Raw genomic sequence first — 25,850 nt, 5'->3', positions numbered from 1 at the left:
AGGACATCCCGAAAACTCAAACAGTTTATATCAAAATATACTCCAACTAGAGTCATTAAACCAACAACCAAAGTCAATAACCTATAGCCGCACTGGCCAGAACTAAACAGAATTTAAAACTTATCAAATACTCACCAGATCAAGAAAATATCACAGAGTCGCCTCAGAACATAACCAGAACAACCAAATATCAATACAGATACACGGGGCATCTCCCCGACAATTAACGTACAATACAAGCCTGAAACAAACTCAAGACATACATATAAACTAATTGGGAGACTCCACTGAACCGAACCACGCAATCCAACCTCAATCCCGAGCTCCACTGACGGAACCTCGGCCTGATGCTGCAAAACGACTCGGGAGATCTACCATGGTGTCCAATAACAACCACAGCAGCCCCCCAGTAAACAACTGAGGTTATGATTCTGGTATGAAACAGTTCAACAATAACAACAATAAACATAAATCATGCATAATCATATAATAAAATGTGATATGAAATGCATGAAAGGCTCAACGAATAACTGGGATAACAGGAGCCAACAAATGGTAAGATAACAACTGGAATAATGCTCGAGCAACAACACAGGGGAGCTACATCGTCATGCAGCTAAACCGCCCTGCCAAGTATGCGAGGTATGCCAAGCTGTGCTGAATAACACCCCTGACTCGGCCTCCATACAGCTGATACGATATAACAGGATGGCACAACAGAACGAACTAGATGACACAATCCCAGCGCTCACCTCAAAAGGCTGCACTAACCACGGGATTGTTCAATCACATCTACGGTCTCATGTGTATAGGCCTATCAGCCACACAATGATCCCGAGATAAAAACAGTGCAGATAACAACGGATATCAACAATGGGCTAACAAAAACGATAGGGCTCAACATGAATGTCATAATTGTATGCCCAATGTTGAATGCCAATAATATGTCATAATAAATAAACATAGGTCACAATGAAGGCATTTAACAATATGCATCAGTCAACAAGTCATAAACACGATCTATGTAATACAGAATGACAATTAAACATAATTTATGTTTTACCGTCGTATGTTACCGAGCTGTAACATACCTATACCAACTTGAAACTCCAATATCAACTTCTCTTCAAGACTCTCGGCCTAAACAAAACCACAATAAGCCGATCGTGAAAACTACATTCCACACCTATGTCCGATTTGGCACAAAAGAGCATAAAATTCATATCTCGCTCAATATTAACTCAAATCACTATACGCCAATTGGAAATGAAAGATAACTCGATTATCTAACTTTTTCTAGAAGAAACCATTTCCAGAATCCTAATAGATAAATCCCAGAATTATCAAGAACACTGCCACTCAACATATTTTCGGACAGAATCTCGTACTGAGCAGTTTCGGCAAAATGAGCATAACTTGCTCAATTCTTAATGGAATTTAACGAATTTTATATCATTACGAAGATAACACATAGCTCTACAACTTTCTTTGGAATCCCAAGTCCAGAATCCGAGCGCATAATTGACAAAAACTCGAATTACAGTAGGTGTCCTGCACAGAACCATTTGAGAATTCGATTTGACACATTTTGGTAGAAAAATCATATCAATTCCGTTTCTTATCCAAATTTGATGATTCCAGTGGCTATAGAAAGACAACAAACAGAGCTACAAGTTCTTTTTAAGTCATTTCAACAAATTCAAAATACAAAATTCGCAGCAACCCAAAAACTCTCACCCAAAATCGGAAGAAATCTCGCAGAAACAGAGCACCCGAACAGCAGCTTCGATCTACCCGAATCCTTGCTCAAACTTCGCGATTTTTGACTTGAATCGAAGCCTAGGATGTTAGGAAGACACCCCTTTAGACCGATCGAGATTTGGACGCCGGACGGAGGCGATATCGCGACTTTTCTGTGGCTGCTACACAAGTGACGAGAATTGGGGAAGTTTCTTTCTTTCTCTCTTACCTTATTCCTTCTCTCACTTATATGGTAAGTTGTGTGTATGTATATGTGTGTGTGTGTGTATATATATATATATATATATATATATATATATATATATATACACACACACACACACTATATATATATATATATATATATATATATATATATTGTGTATTTGGTTACTAAAATAGTAACTCAAGCCCATTTATCCCGGTCTATATTTATTTTGCTCTCGTGTGTTATTTAAACTCTATATGTATTTTTATATCGTTTTAACTCCGATATTCTAAAATACATATTTTTAACACACTTCTAAAATTTGTTTGGCATAAATAATTATTTTAATTTACAACTCAATAATTATTTTAATTATGCCAAATTACCGGATAATTAAATACATGGCCTTACACTTCTCCACCCCTTAAAACAAATTTCGTCCTCGAAATTTCTGTTTATACACATACATCTTACACACAATACGAAACCAACAACACATTACTAAGAATCAAACAGATATGGATAAGATGCTCTCATCTTCTCTTCTGTTTCCCACGTTGATTCTTTTACATCATGTCTCGACCACTGAACACGTACAAGTGGTATAACTTTATTGCGTAAAACTTTATCTTTACGATCCAAGATACAAACAGGATACTCAGTATACGATAGAGACGGATCAAGTTCAACTCATCAGGCTGAATCACATGAGACGGATCGGGCTCATACTTACGCAACATAGAAACATGGAAAACATCGTGGATGCCAGATAAAGCCTGGGGCAAATCCAAACGATAAGCGCAAGTCCCAATACGCTAAACAATCTCGTAGGGACCAACGAAACGAGGTGACAACTTACCTCTCATACCAAAGCGAACAACAACACCTCTAAACGGAGAGATTATCAGAAACATAAAATCTCAAACTTGAAATTCTAGAGGTCGACGACGTCTGTTAGCATAACTAGCTTGACGATCTTAGGCAGCTTTCATTCTCTGACGAATCAACTGGACTTTATGATGCATTTCCTGAACAATCTCAGGTCCAGTCAACTGCTTCTCACCAAATTCATCCCAACAAAGAGGTGATCGACATCTTCTGCCGTACAAAGCTTCAAAAGGAGCCATACCAATAGTCACTTGGAAACTGTTGTTATATGAAAATTCTACCAGTGGTAAAGCTTCCTGCCAACTGTCTTTAAAATCCATGACTACAGCTCGAAGCAGATCCTCAAGTGTCTGGATCGTACGCTCTGTCTGACCATCTGTCTGAGGATGGTACGCATTACTCATCGCAAGTCGTGTACCAATTTCTTTTTGGAAACTAGTCCAAAATTTTGATGTGAATCTAGGGTCACGATCTGAGACTATTGCAACTGGAACTCCATGAAGTCTCGCAACATTTTCAATATACAGACGAGTCATTTTCTTGTACGAATGCGTCCTCTCATACGGAATAAAGTGTGCCGACTTAGATAATCTGTCGACAATCACCCAAATGGCATCGAAATGACGAGAAGTACGTGTCAAATGCGTGACAAAATCCATAGCCACGTGCTCCCAGTTCCACTGAGGAACCTCAAGGCTATGCAGTAATCCTCCCGGTCTCATTCGTTCCGCTTTGACTTGCTGACAAATCATACAACGAGACATAAACTCAGCCACATCCTTTTTCATATTCTTCCACCAAAACTGAGGCCGTAGAATATGATACATTTTCCTTCCTCCTGGGTGGATACTATATCGAGTACAATGAGCTTCTTTAAGGATGGCTGTACGCAATTCAGGAATATCTGGGACAACCAATCTACCATTCAACCGAAGAGAGTCATCTGAGTGAATTGAGCAACCAGATTGGTGTCCTTGAGATACTAACTCATAACATTTCAGAACTCGATCATCAGTTTTCTGAGCTGACTTTAAAATCTGAATCAACTCTGGCTCAACATAAATCTGAGATACACAAACAACGTTACCTTGGATTTGAAAATCCAACCCAGAGGTGCAAATATCCTCTCGTAACTTAGAAACATGAATTGAGGATAAATTGACGTCAACAACCTTACGACTCAAAGCATCGGCAATGACATTCACTTTTTCCGGATGATACTGGATCTCACAATCATAATCTTTCAAAAGATCCATCCAACGTCTCTGTCTCATATTCAGATCTGACTGAGAGAACAAATACTTCAAACTCTTGTGATCAGAATAGATTACAAATTGCTCCCCAAACAAATAATGTCTCCAAATCTTCAGAGCAAAAACGATAGCAACTAACTCCATGTAAAGCCCAAAATCAGTATACGTAAAATCCATGCAAATATTTAATTTATGAAATTTATTATTTTAATTATTTATGTTTATTTAATGTATGTTAAAATGTTTTCTAGAGTTTTATGTTTCAGGCGATTATTCGAGGCGAGATCGAGGAAAGGAGATATGGACGATTTTTTTAGTAAATTTTAATGCAGTATTTTATTTAAGATAAGGATGGAGTATTTTAAATAATTTAATTAATTTTAGTAATTTAAGAGCTTAATTATTTAAATGATTAATTGATTTTAAAATTTTAGAGTTGTAGTATTTGTGCATCTTATTTAAATTTAAAATTTATAATAGGGTTAATATGAGATTTATTTTAAATTAGTATGTTAAATGTTTTAAAATCGATTTTTTAGTATATTAAATACATATGTTACAATTGTTTATATATATGTAGGTATATATATATATATACACATATATATATCAACACACAAGCACACACACTTTAACTCACACACACACTCACACATTTACACACACATATACACGTACACACACACAACACAAAACACAAAACAAAACATGCTATTAAACTTTTTGACTAAAGAGAAGGTTGTGTTTTTAAAACACTCCTCTCTCAATTTATTTATTTCATTTTCTTCCTTCTTTTTTTTTCATTCAACGAGCACATCTCCTCTAAAAATTTCCAGCATATATTTAGTAAGTTTTCTTTGAAGAAATTGAGCCAAGTTCGTCCCGGATCGTCTCTCGTATCATCTCCGCTTCGGTATCGTCGTTTCGGTATTTTTAAATATCAAAAGGCACGTATATTCTGTTCTTGATGCATCGATCTTGTCATATTATGCGTTGTGTTGTTATTTATGCAAAAATTATATGTGCGATGCGTAGAAGTTTGAGCAATCACGTCTAGATCAAGTTTGAAACAATTTTGGATCACCAAATTCACGTTTTTGTTGTTCTGTAAAATACTGCGATTTTTTGGTACATATTTTGAGAAAACTTTTAATTACAAAAACGTAGATCTTTTTGATACGTTCGATTTGATATAAAATTCGAGTTATTTGGATTACAAACGAGTGAGTTATGATGTTTTTAGTATGACTGCTATTTTTAGATCCGAAAACTCATGTTTCGCTGTTCTTTCGAAAACTGCGATTTTTCGGTACATATTTTGAGAAAACCTTTAATTACAAAAACGTAGATATTTTCGATACGTTCGATTTGATATAAAAGTCGAGTTATTTGGATTAAAAACGAGTGAGTTATGGTGTTTTTAGTATGACTGCTATTTTTTGATTCGAAAACTCATGTTTCGCTGTTCTTTCGAAAACTGCAATTTTTCGGTACATATTTTGAGAAAACATTTAATTACAAAAACGTAGATCTTTTTGATACGTTCGATTTGATATAAAATTCGAGTTATTTGGATTAAAAACGAGTGAGTTATGGAGTTTTTAGTATGACTGCTCAAATCGTGTTTCAAGAAAGTTATGAATTTTAATATGTTCTTGAAGTTTTTATGTTGCAGGCTTTGTTGGGATCGACGGGTGATCGTTGCTGCATATAAGAAAGTTAGTAATGATGTTTAGAGTATTTTTGAGGTTTTGATTCATGTCGTTAAGAGCTTGAATTATTAAGATGTCGTAAGAAATAAACTTTAATATAAATGACAATATTTTGGGTCGTATGAATTGTAGGGTGATTATAAAAGTTTAGTTCATTGTTATGGTGTCCTAGAATGGTCTCATAGTGATGAATCTTGATGCCTTATGTGTTAATTGGGAGAATAGACATGTCGCAAAATTTTCATAAAATAATTCGTCGAACAGAGCGGACTCGGACCCGGACACGGAGGTAGGCACGGTGTCCGTGCCTTCTTATTTCATCACAACAATTTTTAAGCGCACGGACACGGACCATGATACGGACCTAGGGACGGGGTCCGTGTACCTTTAGATTTTAGGTATATTCTTTTATTATTTAAGGTTTGATTTGAGGTTTTATACCATGGTTTAGTATGATGTTTTACAGAGTTATGTCATGGGAATTATAGAATGTTCTAAGAATTTATTTAGCTTGGGATTAAGCATGACATTTACGTTTAAGTTGTACAAGTTAAGTTTATGTATTCATATTAGTATGTTGCAGCAACGACCCGATTGACATCCAACGAATCCCTCAATGCAAAGTAAGTATGCATGACGTGCAAAGAAAATATTTGAAGTTTTTGAGGTATGCTAAATGTCTTGTGACCAAAAGTGAATGGGTTTGGAAGTCGGTGAACGTGGCCGAGGACCTCTCCACCCCGTTAAATTATGAACGGGTTTGAAGTTAGGATTGGAAAGCGTTAAATTATGAACTGGGACCAATCCGCCCGTTAAATTATGAACGAGTTAGATCGTGGTTGACAAGCGTTAAATTATGAACGTGGATCAACTGGCCTGTTAAATTATGAACATGGATCTCATGTATGTGGCAGTGGATACGTCCCTGTCAGCCCAGTACTGTGGTTTGTCTGATCAGATATTTATTATGTTATGGGTCACTTGCTTTGAAACATCCTCTACACAAAATGATGAAGTTAAGTATTTTGAAGTATGAAAGCATGTTAAAGAAAAGTTTATGTGATGGCACGTCATATTATGTATGCAAATATGTTCAAAGTTTATGTAAAGAGCAAGTTTATGAAAGTTTAAGTTTATTATGTAAAGTTCAAGTTTGAAGTATGTACGATCTATTTTGAAGTTGTATGCGATTATATTATGTAGTACTCGTTATTCCCAGTTTATACGTGTTGAGTCTTTAGACTCACTAGACTTGATCGATGCAGGTGAGTATGTTGATGAGGAGACAGGAGGTGGCGACCAAGGGGCAGGCTTGGACTGAGCGGAAGGCTAAACCCGAGGACCACTATGTTTATGTTTTATGAAAACTTTAAAATAGTATGTTTTTATGTTGGATGTGAGATGATTTGAAATAAGTACTTTGTTGGAAAATGTTAGTTGGGAATGTTGATTTTAATATTATTAAGTTAAATGACAAGTGACTACCGTATGAAATTTTATGTTTAAGAAAATTTTTAATTTTTTCGCAAATTTTGAAGTAGTAAAAGTACGGTACGTTAAAGTTGGTATCAAAGCAGTGTTCTTGTAAAGGGTTATGCCTACTACCAGTCGCAAGAAGCTCATAAGGTCACACCTCAAGTCTGTAAGTTTTAAGTTTTCAAAGATTTATGTTAGTGTAGTATGCATTAAGTTATTATTTTCAGCATGTCCATACTTTTAAGTTCAGTTACGTGAATCCTATGTTATTTATATCATGTTCATATGCATGTTGGGTTTACGTATTGGGTAATTTTAGAACAGTATGGCTCCTAGACGTTTGATTGCCCGTGGAGCTAGGGATGAGGACCGAGAATCTCGTGATGGGGAAAGAGCCACTCCTCCTCCTCCACCTCCAGATATGCAGGCGCAGATGCTTGCAGCTATGACGCAGTTCTTCGCACAGGTTGCGGGGAATCCAGCTCCAGCAGCAGGAGGTACAGGACCGAGGACTCAACCGGAGGCAGTGTACGAGAGATTTCAGAAGATGAATCCTCAGAAGTTCTCAGGGACTACGAATCCTATGGTGGCGGAAGAGTGGGTTAAGTCTATAGAGGTGATCTTTGAGTATATGGAATTGCAGGATGTGGATCGAGTCCGATGTGCCATTTTTCTCCTAGCAGGGGATGCAAGACGATGGTGGGACAGTGCATCGGTGGCAGTTAATTTGCCGATATTGTCTTGGGATGGATTCAAAGAGATGTTCTTCGCTAAGTACTTCACTGAGGAGGTACAGGCCCGTTTGACTACGGAATTTATGACACTACGACAGGGAGATAGTAGTGTGGCTGAGTTTGTGAGAAAGTTTGAACAGGGTTGCTACTTTGTGCCACTCATAGCTAATGATGCTCGATCAAAACTGAGGCATCTCATGGGTGGTTTGAGGCCAGTCTTGCGCGGTGATGTGAGAGTAACTGGCCTTACTACATATGCAGCTGCCGTTTCTGGAGCTCTGGCGGCAGAGCAAGGCCAGAGAGACATTGAGACTGATAGGTTGGGCAAGAGGCCCTACCAGGCACCACCGCAGCCACAGCATCAGCATCAGCGACCCCAGTACAAGAAACCTTTTCAGGGGCAGCCTGGGAAGAAGCCTTACCAAGGACCACCTAGGAGCAAGGGTCCTATCCAGCAGCAGGGGGCGCCTCAGAGGCCCGTTGTTTTCCCAATGTGCCCGAAGTGTAACCGCCAACATCCAGGACCATGCTTGTATGGATGAGGCAAGTGTTTTAAATGTGGATCTACGGATCACATGCTGAAGAAGTGTCCTCAGTGGAAGCAGCCAACCCAAGGGAGGGTATTCGCCATGCACGCACAGGAGGCGAACCCAGACACTACACTACTGACCGGAAATATTTTCATAAAGAGATTAGCCACAACTGCACTGATAGATTCAGGAGCCACTCACTCCTTTATATCGGAGACCTTTGCTAATCATTTGGACATCAAGTCCATTGGCCTAGACGTGAACTTTTCAGTGACACTTCCATCAGGGGAAGAGTTGTTAGCCACAGTGTGGTCAGAGATATTGATCTAGAACTGCAGGGTCACTTGGTGTATGCAGATTTGATCATATTGCCAATGCCAGAGTTTGATATCATTTTGGGAATGGATTGGTTGACAAAGAATCGAGTTCTTATTGATTTTCAGAAGAGATCAGTGTTGGTCAGACCATTAGGCATGGAGCAGTTTCTATTCGAGTCCGCTAGATGGAGGAATTTTCCTCGCATGATCTCCTGTATACAGGCGAGGAGATTGATTTCCAAAGGGTGTCAGGCTTTCTTGGCCAGTATTGTGTCAGCACCTGATGTAACCACTCCATCTATATCAGATGTTCCAGTAGTCAGAGATTTTCCAGACGTCTTTCCAGATGATGTTGCAGGACTTCCACCGGATAGAGAAGTGGAGTTTGCCATCGATCTCATGCCAGGTACCGTGCCAGTCTCTAAGGCACCATACAGATTAGCTCCAGCTGAGATGTTAGAACTCAAGCAACAGATACAGGAGCTTCTGGACAAGGAATTTATTCGCCCAAGTTTCTCACCTTAGGGAGCACCGGTACTATTTGTGAAAAAGAAAGATGGGAGCATGAGGCTTTGCATCGATTACCGTGAGTTAAATAAGGTGACGATCAAGAATAAGTATCCATTGCCTAGAATAGAAGATTTGTTTGATCAATTGCAAGGAGCTACTGTATTTTCTAAGATAGATCTTCGATCAGGATATCATCAATTGAAAGTGAAGGATGCAGATGTCCACAAGACAGCTTTCAGGACCCGGTATGGGCATTACGAGTTCTTAGTGATGCCGTTTGGAGTAACGAATGCTCCAGCTATTTTCATGGATCTAATGAACCGAGTATTCCATCAGTATCTTGATCAGTTCGTCATAGTATTTATTGACGACATCCTCATATACTCGAAGAGCCATGAAGAACATAACCAGCATTTGAGGATAGTCTTACAGATTCTTCAGAGTCGCAAGTTATTTGCGAAATTCAGTAAGTGCGAATTTTGGTTGGAAAAGGTAGCGTTTTTGGGTCATAAATTATCTAGTAGTGGTATCGAGGTGGATCCAGCGAAAGTAGCAACTGTCAAGGAATGGGTTGAACCAAAGAATGCATCTGAGATCTGAAGTTTTCTGGGTTTAGCTGGTTACTACCGTAAGTTCATTCAAGGATTCTCGTCGATAGCAGTGCCACTCACTTCACTTACTAAGAAGAATGCTAAGTTTGTGTGGAGCGAAGTATGTCAGAAGAGCTTCGATACTTTGAAGCAAGCTCTTATTTCAGCACCAGTGTTAGCCATGCCATCAGGGCAAGGAGATTTTGTGATATACACTGATGCATCTAAGCTCGGTTTAGGAGCAGTAATGATGCAACAATGTCGGGTCATAGCTTATGCTTCCATACAGTTGAAGGTACGTGAGAAAAACTACCCGACACATGATCTTGAGTTAGCAGCTGTTGTATTTGCATTGAAAATTTGGAGACACTATCTATACGGTGAGAAATGTCAGATTTTCACTGATCACAAGAGTCTCAAATATTTCTTCACACAGAAAGAATTAAATATGAGACAGAGACGTTGGTTAGAACTGGTTAAGGATTACGACTGTGAAATTAGCTATCATCCGGGAAAAGCTAATGTTGTCGCAGACGCATTGAGCAGAAAAGTTGCAGTCATAGCTCATTTATCAACTCAGAGATCTCTTCAGTATGAGATTCAAAGGTTTGACTTGGAAGTTTATCGCAAGAACAAAGCTCCTAAGCTGTCTAATCTGACAGTCCAATCTTCCTTGCTAGATCGTATTCGAGCAGGACAGTCTTCAGATGAGCAACTACCGAAATGGAGACTAAAAGATGAAGCGAAGGGCAGTGTTCTCTATACAGTGTCAGATGGTATTGTGAGATACAAAGATAGAATGTGGGTGCCTAGTGGTGATTCAATCAGACAGGATATTTTGTCAGAGGCACATGCATCTCCGTATTCTATTCACCCAGGAGGTACCAAGATGTGCAAAGACTTGCAAATTTTGTATTGGTGGCCAGGGATGAAACGAGATATCCGCAGATATGTATCAGAATGTCTCACTTGTCAGCAGATGAAAGCAGAGCATCAGAGACCGGCAGGGATGCTTAAGTCACTTCCCATTCCAGAGTGGAAATGGGAGAATATCACCATGGATTTTGTTGTTGGTTTGCCGAGGTCAGTCAGAGGATCCAATGCCATTTGGGTTATAGTGGATCGACTAACTAAGTCAACACATTTTCTTACCAGTGAAGACGACTTTCTCCATGACGCAGTATGCGGAGCTTTATATAAGGGAGATAATTCGTTTGCATGGGATTTCAGTTTATATTGTGTCAGACAGGGATCCGAGGTTTACATCGTCCTTCTGGAAAAGTTTACATGCAGCCATGGGGACGAAATTGTTATTCAGTACTGCATTTCACCCTCAGACAGATGGCCAGTCTGAGCGAGTGATTCAGATATTAGAGGATTTGTTGAGAGCTTGTATGATTGATTTTCAGGGGACTTGGGAGTCTAAACTACCACTTGTGGAGTTTACCTACAATAACAGTTTTCAATCATCAATAGGTATGGCTCCTTATGAAGCTTTGTATGGACGAAAGTGCAGATCGCCAGTTCATTGGGATGAAGTTGGTGAGAGAGCAGAACTTGGTCCAGAAATAGTTCAGCAGACTGCAGATGTGGTGGTTAAGATTCGTGACAGAATGAAGACCGCCCAGGGTCGTCAGAAGAGTTATGCTGATAAGAGAATGAGAGATCTTGAATTTGCTGTAGGTGATCATGTATTTGTTAAGATAACACCTATGAAGGGTGTTATGAGATTTGGGAAGAGAGGTAAGCTGAGTCCGAGATTTATTGGACCGTTCGAGATTCTTGACAGAGTTGGAACACTAGCTTATCGTGTAGCCCTACCGCCGAATTTGGCCGGAGTGCACAATGTATTTCACGTTTCGATGTTGAGGAAGTATCTAGCAAATCCTTCGCATGTTCTGAGCCATGAGCCATTGCAGTTGACTCCAGACTTGTCTTATGAGGAAAGACCGATTAAAATTTTAGACAGACAAGAGCGTAGACTTCGAAATAAGACGACTAAGTTAGTCAAAGTCCAGTGGCTGAATCAATCAGTGGAGGAGGCCACTTGGGAAGCTGAAGCAGATATGAGAATCCGCTACCCAGAGTTGTGCGGTAAGACTTAATTTCGAGGACGAAATTTTTATAAGGGGGGAGATATTGTAAAGCCCAAAATCAGTATACGTAAAATCCATGCATATATTTAATTTATGAAATTTATTATTTTAATTATTTATGTTTATTTAATGTATGTTAAAATGTTTTCTAGAGTTTTATGTTTCAGGCGATTATTCGAGGCGAGATCGAGGAAAGGAGATATGGACGATTTTTTTAGTAAATTTTAATGCAGTATTTTATTTAAGATAAGGATGGAGTATTTTAAATAATTTAATTAATTTTAGTAATTTAAGAGCTTAATTATTTAAATGATTAATTGATTTTAAAATTTTAGAGTTGTAGTATTTGTGCATCTTATTTAAATTTAAAATTTATAATAGGGTTAATATGAGATTTATTTTAAATTAGTATGTTAAATGTTTTTAAATAGATTTTTATTATATTAAATACATATGTTACAATTGTTTATATATATGTAGGTATATATATATACACATATATATATCAACACACAAGCACACACACTTTGACTCACACACACACTCACACATTTACACACACATATACACGTACACACACACAACACAAAACACAAAACAAAACATGCTATTAAACTTTTTGACTAAAGAGAAGGTTGTGTTTTTAAAACACTCCTCTCTCAATTTATTTATTTCATTTTCTTCCTTCTTTTTTTTTTCATTCAACGAGCACATCTCCTCTAAAAATTTCCAGCATATATTTAGTAAGTTTTCTTTGAAGAAATTGAGCCAAGTTCGTCCCGGAACGTCTCTCGTATCATCTCCGCTTCGGTATCGTCGTTTCGGTATTTTTAAATATCAAAAGGCACGTATATTCTGTTCTTGATGCATCGATCTTGTCATATTATGTGTTGTATTGTTATTTATGCAAAAATTATATGTGCGATGCGTAGAAGTTTGAGCAATCACGTCTAGATCAAGTTTGAAACAATTTTGGATCACCAAATTCACGTTTTTGTTGTTCTGTAAAATACTGCGATTTTTTGGTAGATATTTTGAGAAAACTTTTAATTACAAAAACGTAGATCTTTTTGATACGTTCGATTTGATATAAAATTCGAGTTATTTGGATTAAAAAAGAGTGAGTTATGATGTTTTTAGTATGACTGCTATTTTTAGATCCGAAAACTCATGTTTCGCTGTTCTTTCGAAAACTGCGATTTTTCGGTACATATTTTGAGAAAACTTTTAATTACAAAAACGTAGATATTTTTGATACGTTCGATTTGATATAAAATTCGAGTTATTTGGATTAAAAACGAGTGAGTTATGGTGTTTTTAGTATGACTGCTATTTTTAGATCCGAAAACTCATGTTTCGCTGTTCTTTCGAAAACTGCAATTTTTCGGTACATATTTTGAGAACACTTTTCTTTACAAAAACGTAGATCTTTTGGATACGTTCGATTTGATATAAAATTCGAGTTATTTGGATTAAAAACGAGTGAGTTATGGAGTTTTTAGTATGACTGCTCAAATCGTGTTTCAAGAAAGTTATGAATTTTAATATGTTCTTGAAGTTTTTATGTTGCAGGCTTTGTTGGGATCGACGGGTGATCGTTGCTGCATATAAGAAAGTTAGTAATGATGTTTAGAGTATTTTTGAGGTTTTGATTCATGTCGTTAAGAGCTTGAATTATTAAGATGTCGTAAGAAATAAACTTTAATATAAATGACAATATTTTGGGTCGTATGAATTGTAGGGTGATTATAAAAGTTTAGTTCATTGTTATGGTGTCCTAGAATGGTCTCATAGTGATGAATCTTGATGCCTTATGTGTTAATTGGGAGAATAGACATGTCGCAAAATTTTCATAAAATAATTCGTCGAACAGAGCGGACTCGGACCCGGACACGGAGGTAGGCACGGTGTCCGTGCCTTCTTATTTCATCACAACAATTTTTAAGCGCACGGACACGGACCATGATACGGACCTAGGGACGGGGTCCGTGTACCTTTAGCTTTTAGGTATATTCTTTTATTATTTAAGGTTTGATTTGAGGTTTTATACCATGGTTTAATATGATGTTTTACAGAGTTATGTCATGGGAATTATAGAATGTTCTAAGAATTTATTTAGCTTGGGATTAAGCATGACATTTACGTTTAAGTTGTTCAAGTTAAGTTTATGTATTCATATTAGTATGTTGCAGCAACGACCCGATTGACATCCAACGAATCCCTCAATGCAAAGTAAGTATGTATGACGTGCAAAGAAAATATTTGAAGTTTTTGAGGTATGCTAAATGTCTTGTGACCAAAAGTGAATGGGTTTGGAAGTCGGTGAACGTGGCCGAGGACCTCTCCACCCCGTTAAATTATGAACGGGTTTGAAGTTAGGATTGGAAAGCGTTAAATTATGAACGGGGACCAATCCGCCCGTTAAATTATGAACGGGTTAGATCGTGGTTGTGAAGCGTTAAATTATGAACGTGGATCAACTGGCCTGTTAAATTATGAACATGGATCTCATGTATGTGGCAGTGGATACGTCCCTGTCAGCCCAGTACTGTGGTTTGTCTGATCAGATATTTATTATGTTATGGGTCACTTGCTTTGAAACATCCTCTACACAAAATGATGAGGTTAAGTATGTTGAAGTATGAAAGCATGTTAAAGAAAAGTTTATGTGATGGCACGTCATATTATGTATGCAAATATGTTCAAAGTTTATGTAAAGAGCAAAGTTTATTATGTAAAGTTCAAGTTTGAAGGATGTACGATCTATTTTGAAGTTGTATGCGATTATATTATGTAGTACTCGTTATTCCCAGTTTATACGTGTTGAGTCTTTAGACTCACTAGACTTGATCGATGCAGGTGAGTATGTTGATGAGGAGACAGGAGGTGGCGACCAAGGGGCAGGCTTGGACTGAGCGGAAGGCTAAACCCGAGGACCACTATGTTTATGTTTTATGAAAACTTTAAAATAGTATGTTTTTATGTTGGATGTGAGATGATTTGAAATAAGTACTTTGTTGGAAAATCTTAGTTGGGAATGTTGATTTTAATATTATTAAGTTAAATGACAAGTGACGACCGTATGAAATTTTATGTTTAAGAAAATTTTTAATTTTTCCGCAAATTTTGAAGTAGTAAAAGTACGGTACGTTACACTCCAAGTCATGAACAGGATACTTAGACTCATGCGGTTTCAACTGACGAGAACCATAGGCCACAACTCTACCATGCTGCATCAGAACACAACTTAGACCTCGATTTGATGCGTTAGTGCAAACCACAAATCCTCCAGAACCATTTGGAATGGTAAGAACTGGTGCAGAAGTCAGTCTTTTCTTCAACTCGACAAAACATGACTCACATTCATCAAACCAAATGAATCTCTGATTTTTCTGAGTCAGTTGAGTGATAGGTCTAGCAATCTTTTGAGAAATTTTCGATAAATCTCCGGTAATAACCAGCTAGACCCATGAAACTACGGATCTCTGGCACATTGGTCGGTCGTGCCCAGTTCAGAACTGCTTCCACTTTATTAGATCGACATAAATACCATGTTGAGTCATGACATGGCCCAGAAACACAACTCTATCTAGCCAAAACTCACACTTGGATAGCTTGGCGTACAACTGCTTCTTTTGAAGAATTCGAAGAACTATCCTCAAATGTTTGGCATGCTCTTTGTAACGAACCGTACTTTTACTACTTTTCAAAATTTGCGGAAAAATTAAAAATTTTCTTAAACATAAAATTCATACAGTAGTTACTTATCATTCAACATAATAATATTTAAAATCAACATCCCATACTCAAATTTTCCAACAAAGTACTTATTCCAAATTATCTCACAACCAACATAAAAACATAATATTTTTAAAGTTTTCATAAAACATAAACATAGTGGTCCTCAGGTTTAGCCTTCCGCTCAGTCCAAGCCTGCCCCTTGGTCGCCACCTCCTGTCTCCTCATTAACATACTCACCTGCATCGATCAAGTCTAGTGAGTCTAAAGACTCAACACGTATAAACTGGGAATAACGAGTACTACATAATATAATCGCATACAACTTCAAAATAGATCGTACATGCTTCAAACTTGAACTTTACATAATAAACTTAAACTTTCATAAACTTGCTCTTTACATAAACTTTGAACATATTTGCATACATAATATAACGTGCCATCACATAAACTTTTCTTTAACATGCTTTCATACTTCAACATACTTAACTTCATCATTTTGTGTAGAGGATGTTTCAAAGCAAGTGACCCATAACATAATAAATATCTGATCAGACAAACCACAGTACTGGGCTGACAGGGACGTATCCACTGCCACATACATGAGATCCATGTTCATAATTTAACAGGCCAGTTGATCTACGTTTATAATTTAACGCTTCACAACCACGATCTAACCCGTTCATAATTTAACGGGCGGATTGGTCCCCGTTCATAATTTAACGCTTTCCAATCCTAACTTCAAACCCGTTCATAATTTAACGGGGTGGAGAGGTCCTCGGCCACGTTCACCGACTTCCAAACCCATTCACTTTTGGTCACAAGACATTTAGCATACCTCAAAAACTTCAAATATTTTCTTTGCACGTCATACATACTTACTTTGCATTGAGGGATTCGTTGGATGTCAATCGGGTCGTTGCTGCAACATACTAATATAAATACATAAACTTAACTTGTACAACTTAAACGTAAATGTCATGCTTAATCCCAAGCTAAATAGATTCTTAGAACATTCTATAATTCCCATGACATAACTCTGTAAAACATCATATTAAACCATGGTATAAAACCTCAAATCAAACCTTAAATAATAAAAGAATATACCTAAAATCTGAAGGTACACGGACCCCGTCCCTAGGTCCGTATCATGGTCCGTGTCCGTGCGCTTAAAAATTGTTGTGATGAAATAAGAAGACACGGACACCGTGCCTACCTCCGTGTCCGGGTCCGATTCCGCTCTGTTCGACGAATTATTTTATGAAAATTTTGCGACATGTCTATTCTCCCAATTAACACATAAGACATCAAGATTCATCACTATGAGACCATTCTAGGACACCATAACAATGAACTAAACTTTTATAATCACCCTACAATTCATACGACCCAAAATATTGCCATTTATATTAAAGTTTGTTTCTTACGACATCTTAATAATTCAAGCTCTTAACGACATGAATCAAAACCTCAAAAATACTCTAAACATCATTACTAACTTTCTTATATATAGCAACGATCACCCGTCGATCCCAACAAAGCCTGCAACATAAAAACTTCAAGAACATATTAAAATTCATAACTTTCTTGAAACACGATTTGAGCAGTCATACTAAAAACTCCATAACTCACTCGTTTTTAATCCAAATAACTCGAATTTTATATCAAATCGAACGTATCGAAAAGATCTACGTTTTTGTAATTAAAAATTTTCTCAAAATATGTACCGAAAAATTGCAGTTTTCGAAAGAACAGCGAAACATGAGTATTCGGATCTAAAAATAGCAGTCATACTAAAAACACCATAACTCACTCGTTTTTAATCCAAATAACTCGAATTTTATATCAAATGGAACGTATTGAAAAGATCTACGTTTTTGTAATTAAAAGTTTTCTCAAAATATGTACCGAAAAATCGCAGTTTTTGAAAGAACAGCGAAACATGAGTTTTCGGATCTAAAAATAGCAGTCATACTAAAAACACCATAACTCACTCGTTTTTAATCCAAATAACTCGAATTTTATATCAAATCGAACGTATCGAAAATATCTACGTTTTTGTAATTAAAGGTTTTCTCAAAATATGTACCGAAAATTCTCAGTTTTTGAAAGAACAGCGAAACATGAGTTTTCGGATCTAAAAATAGCAGTCATACTAAAAACACCATAACTCACTCGTTTTTAATCTAAATAACTCGAATTTTATATCAAATCGAACGTATCGAAAAGATTTACGTTTTTGTAAGTAAAAGTTTTCTCAAAATATGTACCGAAAAATCGCAGTATTTTACAGAACAACAAAAACGTGAATTTGGTGATCCAAAATTGTTTCAAACTTGATCTAGACGTGATTGCTCAAACTTCTACGCATCGCACATATAATTTTTGCATAAATAACAACACAACGCATAATATGACAATATAGATGCATCAAGAACAGAATATACGTGCCTTTTGATATTTAAAAATACGGAAACGACGATACCGAAGCGGAGATGATACGGGAGACGATCCGGGACGAACTTGGCTCAATTTCTTCAAAGAAAACTTACTAAATATATGTTTGAAATTTTTAGAGGAGATGTGCTCGTTGAATGAAAAAAAAAAAGAAGGAAGAAAATGAAATAAATAAATTGAGAGAGGAGTGTTTTAAAAACACAACCTTCTCTTTAGTCAAAAAGTTTAATAGCATGTTTTGTTTTGTGTTGTGTGTGTGTACGTGTATATGTGTGTGTAAATGTGTGAGTGTGTGTGTGAGTCAAAGTGTGTGTGCTTCTGTGTTGATATATATATGTGTGTATATATATATATACCTACATATATATAAAATATTGTAACATATGTATTTAATATACTAAAAATCTATTTAAAAACATTTAACATACTAATTTAAAATAAATCTCATATTAACCCCATTATAAATTTTAAATTTAAATAAGATGCACAAATACTACAACTCTAAAATTTTAAAATCAATTAATCATTTAAATAATTAAGCTCTTAAATTACTAAAATTAATTAAATTATTTAAAATACTCCATCCTTATCTTAAATAAAATACTGCATTAAAATTTACTAAAAAAATCGTCCCTATCTCCTTTCCTCGATCTCGCCTCGAATAATCGCCTGAAACATAAAACTCTAGAAAACATTTTAACATACATTAAATAAACATAAATAATTAAAATAATAAATTTCATAAATTAAATATATGCATGGATTTTACGTATACTGATTTTGGGCTTTACAATATCTCTCCCCCTTATAAAAATTTCGTCCTCGAAATTAAGTCTTACCGAACAACTCTGGGTTGCGGAAAGTGGCCTCCTCCACTGATTGATTCAGCCACTGGACTTTGACTAACTTAGTCGTCTTATTTCGAAGTCTACGCTCTTGTCTGTCTAAAATTTTAATCGGTCTTTCCTCATAAGACAAGTCTGGAGTCAACTGCAATGGCTCATGGCTCAGAACATGCGAAGGATTTGCTAGATACTTCCTCAACATCGAAACGTGAAATACATTGTGCACTCCGGCCAAATTCGGCGGTAGGGCTACACGATAAGCTAGTGTTCCAACTCTGTCAAGAATCTCGAACGGTCCAATAAATCTCGGACTCAGCTTACCTCTCTTCCCAAATCTCATAACACCCTTCATAGGTGCTATCTTAACAAATACATGATCACCTACAGCAAATTCAAGATCTTTCCTTCTCTTATCAGCATAACTCTTCTGACGACCCTGGGCGGTCTTCATTCTGTCACGAATCTTAACCACCACATCTGCAGTCTGCTGAACTATTTCTGGACCAAGTTCTGCTCTCTCACCAACTTCATCCCAATGAACTGGCGATCTGCACTTTCGTCCATACAAAGCTTCATAAGGAACCATACCTATTGATGATTGAAAACTGTTATTGTAGGTAAACTCCACAAGTGGTAGTTTAGACTCCCAAGTCCCTGAAAATCAATCATACAAGTTCTCAACAAATCCTCTAATATCTGAATCACTCGCTCAGACTGGCCATCTGTCTGAGGGTGAAATGCAGTACTGAATAACAATTTCGTCCCCATGGCTGCATGTAAACTTTTCCAGAAGGACGATGTAAACCTCGGATCCCTGTCTGACACAATAGAAACTGAAATCCCATGCAAACGAATTATCTCCCTTATATAAAGCTCCGCATACTGCGTCATGGAGAAATTCGTCTTCACTGGTAAGAAAATGTGCTGACTTAGTTAGTCGATCCACTATAACCCAAATGGCATTGGATCCTCTGACTGACCTCGGCAAACCAACAACAAAATCCATGGTGATATTCTCCCATTTCCACTCTGGAATGGGAAGTGACCTAAGCATCCCTGCCGGTCTCTGATGCTCTGCTTTCACCTGCTGACAAGTGAGAAATTCTGATACATATCTGCGGATATCTCGTTTCATCCCTGGCCACCAATACAAAATTTGCAAGTCTTTGTACATCTTGGTACCTCCTGGGTGAATAGAATACGGAGATGCATGTGCCTCTGACAAAATATCCTGTCTGATTGAATCACCACTAGGCACCCACATTCTATCTTTGTATCTCACAATACCATCTGACACTGTGTAGAGAACACTGCCCTTCGCTTCATCTTTTAGTCTCCATTTCTGTAGTTGCTCATCTGAAGACTGTCCTGCTCGAATACGATCTAGCAAGGAAGATTTGACTGTCAGATTAGACAGCTTAGGAGCTTTGTCCTTGCGATAAACTTCCAAGTCAAACCTTTGAATCTCATACTGAAGAGATCTCTGAGTTTATAAATGAGCTATGACTGCAACTTTTCTGCTCAATGCGTCTGCGACAACATTAGCTTTTCCCGGATGATAGCTAATTCACAGTCGTAATCCTTAACCAGTTCTAACCAACGTCTCTGTCTCATATTTAATTCTTTCTGTGTGAAGAAATATTCGAGACTCTTGTGATCAGTGAAAATCTGACATTTCTCACCGTATAGATAGTGTCTCCAAATTTTCAATGCAAATACAACGGCTGCTAACTCAAGATCATGTGTCGGGTAGTTTATCTCAAGTACCTTCAACTGTCTGGAAGCATAAGCTATGACCCGACCTTGTTGCATCATTACTGCTCCTAAACCGAGCTTAGATGCATCAGTGTATAACACAAAATCTCCTTGCCCTGATGGCATGGCTAACAATGGTGCTGAAATAAGAGCTTGCTTCAAAGTATCGAATTTCTTCTGACATTCATCGCTCCACACAAACTTAGCATTCTTCTTAGTAAGTGAAGTGAGTGGCACTGCTATCGACGAGAATCCTTGAATGAACTTACGGTAGTAACCAGCTAAACCCAGAAAACTTCGGATCTCAGATGCATTCTTTGGTTCAACCCATTCCTTGACAGTTGCTACTTTCGCTGGATCCACCTCGATACCACTACTAGATACTATATGACCCAAAAACGCTACCTTTTCCAACCAAAATTCGCACTTACTGAATTTCGCAAATAACTTGCGACTCTGAAGAATCTGTAAGACTATCCTCAAATGCTGGTTATGTTCTTCATGGCTCTTCGAGTATATGAGGATGTCGTCAATAAATACTATGACGAACTGATCAAGATACTGATGGAATACTCGGTTCATTAGATCCATGAAAATAGCTGGAGCATTCGTTACTCCAAACGGCATCACTAAGAACTCGTAATGCCCATACCGGGTCCTGAAAGCTGTCTTGTGGACATTTGCATCCTTCACTTTCAATTGATGATATCCTGATCGAAGATCTATCTTAGAAAATACAGTAGCTCCTTGCAATTGATCAAACAAATAATCTATTCTAGGCAATGGATACTTATTCTTGATCGTCACCTTATTTAACTCACGGTAATCGATGCAAAGCCTCATGCTCCCATCTTTCTTTTTCACAAATAGTACCGGTGCTCCCCAAGGTGAGAAACTTGGGCGAATAAATTCCTTGTCCAGAAGCTCCTGTATCTGTTGCTTGAGTTCTAACATCTCAGCTGGAGCTAATCTGTATGGTGCCTTAGAGATTGGCACGGTACCTGGCATGAGATCGATGACAAACTCCACTTCTCTATCCGGTGGAAGTCCTGCAACATCATCTGGAAAGACGTCTGGAAAATCTCTGACTACTGGAACATCTGATATAGATGGAGTGGTTACTTCAGGTGCTGACACAATACTGGCCAAGAAAGCCTGACACCCTTTGGAAATCAATCTCCTCGCCTGTATACAGGAGATCATGCGAGGAAAATTCCTCCATCTTGCTGGCTCGAATAGAAACTGCTCCATGCCTAATGGTCTGACCAACACTGATCTCTTCTGAAAATCAATAAGAACTCGATTCTTTGTCAACCAATCCATTCCCAAAATGATATCAAACTCTGGCATTGGCAATATGATCAAATCTGCATACACCAAGTAACCCTGCAGTTCTAGATCAATATCTCTGACCACACTGGTGGCTAACAACTCTTCCCCTGATGGAAGTGTCACTGAAAAGTTCACGTCTAGGCCAATGGACTTGATGTCCAAATGATTAGCAAAGGTCTCCGATATAAAGGAGTGAGTGGCTCCTGAATCTATCAGTGCAGTTGTGGCTAATCTCTTTATGAAAATATTTCCTGAGAGATGTTAACACAACACCAAACTTATATCCCAAAATACTAGCAATTAACTTTAAGCATAGTTGAAATCAATATATTCCAAGTCAATCTAAAATCTTACTAGTACACTAATAATCTCAAATAAAATTTCCACATGCAAGGCAAATAATACCGAGCTTAAATAGAAATGATTACCGGTCAGTAGTGTAGTGTCTGGGTTCGCCTCCTGTGCGTGCATGGCGAATACCCTCCCTTGGGTTGGCTGCTTCCACCGAGGACACTGCTTCAGCATGTGATCCGTAGATCCACATTTAAAACACTTGCCTGATCCATACAAGCATGGTCCTGGATGCTGGCGGTTACACTTCGGGCACATTGGGAAAACAACGGGCCTCTGAGGCGCCCCCTGCTGCTGGATAGGACCCTTGCCCCTAGGTGGTCCTTGGTAATGCTTCTTCCCAGGCTGCCCCTGAAAAGGTTTCTTGTACTGGGGTCGCTGATGCTGATGCTGTGGCTGCGGTGGTGCTTGGTAGGGCCTCTTGCCCAACCTATCAGTCTCAATGTCTCTCTGGTCTTGCTCCGCCGCCAGAGCTCCAGAAACGGCAGCTGCATATGTAGTAAGGCCAGTTACTCTCACATCACGGCGCAAGAATGGCCGCAAACCACCCATGAAATGCCTCAGTTTTGCTCGAGCATCATTAGCTATGAGTGGCACAAAGTAGCAACCCTGTTCAAACTTTCTCACAAACTCAGCCACACTACTATCTCCCTGTCGTAGTGTCATAAATTCCGTAGTCAAACGGGCCTGTACCTCCTCAGTGAAGTACTTAGCGAAGAACATCTCTTTGAATCCATCCCAAGACAACATCGGCAAATTAACTGCCACCGATGCACTGTCCCACCATTGTCTTGCATCCCCTGCTAGGAGAAAAATGGCACATCGGACTCGATCCACATCCTGCAATTCCATATACTCAAAGATCACCTCTATAGACTTAACCCACTCTTCCGCCACCATAGGATTCGTAGTCCCTGAGAACTTCTGATGATTCATCTTCTGAAATCTCTCGTACACTGCCTCCGATTGAGTCCTCGGTCCTGTACCTCCTGCTGCTGGAGCTGGATTCCCCGCAACCTGTGCGAAGAACTGCGTCATAGCTGCAAGCATCTGCGTCTGCATATCTGGAGATGGAGGAGGAGTGGCTCTTTCCCCATCACGAGACTCTCGGTCCTCATCCCTAGCTCCACTGGCAATCAAACGTCTAGGAGCCATACTGTTCTAAAATTACCCAATACGTAAACCCAACATGCATATGAACATGATATAAATAACATAGGATTCACGTAACTGAACTTAAAAGTATGGACATGCTGAAAATAATAACTTAATGCATACTACACTAACATAAATCTTTGAAAACTTAAAACTTACAGACTTGAGGTGTGACCTTATGAGCTTTTTGCGACTGGCAGTAGGCATAACCCTTTACAAGAACACCGCTCTGATACCAACTGTAACGAACCGTACTTTTACTACTTCAAAATTTGCGGAAAAATTAAAATTTTCTTAAACATAAAATTTCATACGGTCGTCACTTGTCATTTAACTTAATAATATTAAAATCAACATTCCCAACTAATATTTTCTAACAAAGTACTTATTTCAAATCATCTCACATCCAACATAAAAACATACTATTTTAAAGTTTTCCTAAAACATAAACATAGTGGTCCTCGGGTTTAGCCTTCCGCTCAGTCCAAGCCTGCCCCTTGGTCGCCATCTCCTGTCTCCTCATCAACATACTCACCTGCATCGATCAAGTCTAGTGAGTCTAAAGACTCAACACGTATAAACTGGGAATAACGAGTACTACATAATATAATCGCATACAACTTCAAAATAGATCGTACATACTTCAAACTTGAACTTTACATAATAAACTTAAACTTTCATAAACTTGCTCTTTACATAAACTTTGAACATATTTGCATACATAATATGACGTGCCATCACATAAACTTTTCTTTAACATGCTTTCATACTTCAACATACTTAACTTCATCATTTTGTGTAGAGGATGTTTCAAAGCAAGTGACCCATAACATAATAAATATCTGATCAGACAAACCACAGTACTGGGCTGACAGGGACGTATCCACTGCCACATACATGAGATCCATGTTCATAATTTTAACAGGCCAGTTGATCCACGTTCATAATTTAACGCTTCACAACCACGATCTAACCCGTTCATAATTTAACGGGGTGGAGAGGTCCTCGGCCACGTTCACCGACTTCCAAACCCATTCACTTTTGGTCACAAGACATTTAGCATACCTCAAAAACTTCAAATATTTTCTTTGCACGTCATACATACTTACTTTGCATTGAGGGATTCGTTGGATGTCAATCGGGTCGTTGCTGCAACATACTAATATGAATACATAAACTTAACTTGAACAACTTAAACGTAAATGTCATGCTTAATCCCAAGCTAAATAAATTCTTAGAACATTCTATAATTCCCATGACATAACTCTGTAAAACATCATATTAAACCATGGTATAAAACCTCAAATCAAACCTTAAATAATAAAAGAATATACCTAAAAGCTAAAGGTACACGGACCCCGTCCCTAAGTCCGTATCATGGTCCGTGTCCGTGCGCTTAAAAATTGTTGTGATGAAATAAGAAGGCACGGACACCGTGCCTACCTCCGTGTCCGGGTCCGAGTCCGCTCTGTTCGACGAATTATTTTATGAAAATTTTGCGACATGTCTATTCTCCCAATTAACACATAAGACATCAAGATTCATCACTATGAGACCATTCTAGGACACCATAACAATGAACTAAACTTTTATAATCACCCTACAATTCATACGACCCAAAATATTGTCATTTATATTAAAGTTTATTTCTTACGACATCTTAATAATTCAAGCTCTTAACGACATGAATCAAAACCTCAAAAATACTCTAAACATCATTACTAACTTTCTTATATGCAGCAACGATCACCCGTCGATCCCAACAAAGCCTACAACATAAAAACTTCAAGAACATATTAAAATTCATAACTTTCTTGAAACACGATTTGAGCAGTCATACTAAAAACTCCATAACTCACTCTTTTTTAATCCAAATAACTCGAATTTTATATCAAATCGAACGTATCAAAAAGATCTACGTTTTTGTAATTAAAAGTTTTCTCAAAATATGTACCGAAAAATTGCAGTTTTTGAAAGAACAGCGAAACATGAGTTTTCGGATCTAAAAATAGCAGTCATACTAAAAACACCATAACTCACTCGTTTTTAATCCAAATAACTCGAATTTTATATCAAATCGAACGTATCAAAAAGATCTACGTTTTTGTAATTAAATGTTTTCTCAAAATATGTACCAAAAAATCGCAGTTTTCGAAAGAACAT

At 37.8% G+C, this 25,850-nt stretch overlaps 2 protein-coding genes across 6 annotated transcripts in view; one reads left to right on the top strand and one right to left on the bottom strand.

Annotated features, from left to right (window-relative positions):
- LOC140819946 (pentatricopeptide repeat-containing protein At2g27800, mitochondrial-like) overlaps positions 1-25,850 on the top strand; it is an 82,270-nt gene that overhangs the window by 10,879 nt on the left and 45,541 nt on the right. The window lies entirely within an intron of this gene.
- The window catches only part of LOC140819808 (uncharacterized), a 31,380-nt gene continuing 5,675 nt past the window's right edge, over positions 146-25,850 (bottom strand). Inside the window, exons 1-3 of one of the 5 annotated variants that reach the window (XR_012115291.1) lie at positions 1,738-1,970; positions 1,092-1,140; positions 146-371 (exon numbers count right to left, since the gene is read on the bottom strand). The gene's annotated coding sequence lies outside the window, so the exon portion shown is untranslated. Of the gene's footprint in view, positions 1,141-1,737; positions 1,971-25,850 lie in introns of those variants that run through there. The other 4 variants (XR_012115290.1, XM_073180041.1, XM_073180040.1 and 1 more) reach the window with 4 other exon arrangements.

This window comes from Primulina eburnea, chromosome 18 (genome assembly GCF_022965805.1).
Source record: "Primulina eburnea isolate SZY01 chromosome 18, ASM2296580v1, whole genome shotgun sequence".
NCBI lineage: Eukaryota > Viridiplantae > Streptophyta > Magnoliopsida > Lamiales > Gesneriaceae > Primulina > Primulina eburnea.
Note: the sequence above shows the minus strand (reverse complement) of the source record. Positions and strands in the feature narration are given on the sequence as shown.